The sequence below is a fragment of the Aplysia californica genome, unplaced genomic scaffold (genome assembly GCF_000002075.1).
Source record: "Aplysia californica isolate F4 #8 unplaced genomic scaffold, AplCal3.0 scaffold00008, whole genome shotgun sequence".
Lineage (NCBI taxonomy): Eukaryota > Metazoa > Mollusca > Gastropoda > Aplysiida > Aplysiidae > Aplysia > Aplysia californica.
Window position 1 is genome coordinate 2,334,978 of NW_004797278.1, and position 1,792 is coordinate 2,336,769.

A 1,792-nucleotide genomic window follows, 5' to 3' on the forward strand; every position below is an offset into this window, starting at 1 on the left:
TGTGTGTGTGGTAGCCTATCCGTTCGAAATGTTCGGAGCCCCGAAGAGCGTGCTCTTCGTCAGGGCCATGTTGTTGTTGTTGTTGTTGTTGTTGTTGTTGTTGTTGTTGTTGTTGTTGTTGTTGTTGTTGTTGTTGTTGTTAAAGTTTTGGTTAGAGTTGCGTTTTATGACACCTGCAACACAATTAGGTCATGTGTGCGTCGAGGAATAGAAAGATTATCTGAGAATATCATAGGATAAAAAACACACACACACACACACACACACACACACACACACACACACACACACACACACCCCCCCCCCCAGCCCCACACACAAACCCCACACACATACACTCACTCACATACCAGCCCACATCAAACACCTCAGTTAGCCTCACTATATCCTCGTCCCGACTGGTGCTGGGTTAGCTCACAGCGGCGCTGCTTTTTTGCCCCCACATTTATTTCACAGGTTGCACAGAACAGAAAAATCCAGTTGACGTTAAATATAGATTTGCTAAAACATCCACGAGAGATTAGCTACAAACTGTCTATGAATGAAAAAAGAAAAGTGCAGGATGAAGTGAGAAATTATCAGTGAGATTCAATTCCTCGGCTCACGAGTGCTTTTGATGACATCCTGACAATGGGGTGAAAGTTTACGACACACTTTCCCCCTGTGACACAGTTACTGTTACCTACGCTCCCATTGTTAGGCGCTGTCTACTTTCCTCGACTACACGGCCTAATCCAGCTCGTGGAGTTCTGTGTATGCATGATTGTGTGTGTGCTGCTGAGATTTAACGGTTATTAATTACATCAAACCACTTTTGAGGCAACTTTTTCATCAGATGAAAATTAATTAGAGAAGTTTGGAGGTGAAGTGGTTTCGTCCCCAGCATCCAGAAGAATTAAAGGTGAATTCTTTCGTTTGAATGGTTCTCAAAATGCCGTGGCTCACGGTGAGTATGGAAAAATCACCACTGTTTTGTTCTTATTGCTTGCTATTTGGTGGTAAAGAAGTGATAGCAACTTAAGCCCCACCCAAATTTTGGTCCACCCACCGCCACTGCATTCCTCCATCATTCCCCACAATACCCCCAGTGACACCGTGATAAACAAAAGCCTTCAAGGACACAGAGCGTTACACACAGACACCACCTGGGGGTCGCGTCAGGCCGAGCGGGGTCATGCCAGGACGAGCTTTTCTGTTTTGTTTTTTGTTTGTTTGGGGGTTTTTTGGTGTTTTTGGTTGGGGGGGGGGGTGGTGTTTTTGTTGCTGTTGTTTTTTTTTAAAGTGTTTTACGATGCTCGCAACTATATAAAGTCGTATGAGCGCGCAGGACACATTAAACATAACAGTTGGTACGAAGTTTTGAATTTTGCTCGGGTAGCGGCTGAAGGCTACTCTTATCGATTTTAGATCCCCCAAGGGATCTCTAACGTGCGCAACTTGCACACGGGACATCCGGGATTTTTCGTCCTTGTCCGAGAAGGCTCTGTATAGATCATTCCTATCAGAAGATCAAGTGTCGCTGAAAGACAGCAGTAAGAAAGAGCCAATGAGTAGCAGTAGAAAGGCTGTAGAAAGAGTCAGGGGCCCAGATGAGGAGGCAAAGGAGGTGAGGGAGGTGGCGGTAGAAAATGGAGACAAAAGCAGACGACAGAACGTTGCTAGAAAACAGGAAAGGAGGTAAAAGGAGATAATTTTAGAAAAGAAAATTTTGTTTCCGTCGCTATCCGGATTTGAACTCGGGACCTTTGAATGAGAGGCGAACACCTAAACCTCTAGGCCACGAGAGCCCCCC

The 1,792-nt window shown here is 45.4% G+C and overlaps 1 protein-coding gene across 1 annotated transcript in view; it reads right to left on the reverse strand.

Moving 5' to 3' along the window:
- Nucleotides 1-1,792, reverse strand: part of LOC106011730 — a gene marked incomplete at its 5' end in the record, with an annotated part of 9,746 nt that overhangs the window by 1,869 nt on the left and 6,085 nt on the right.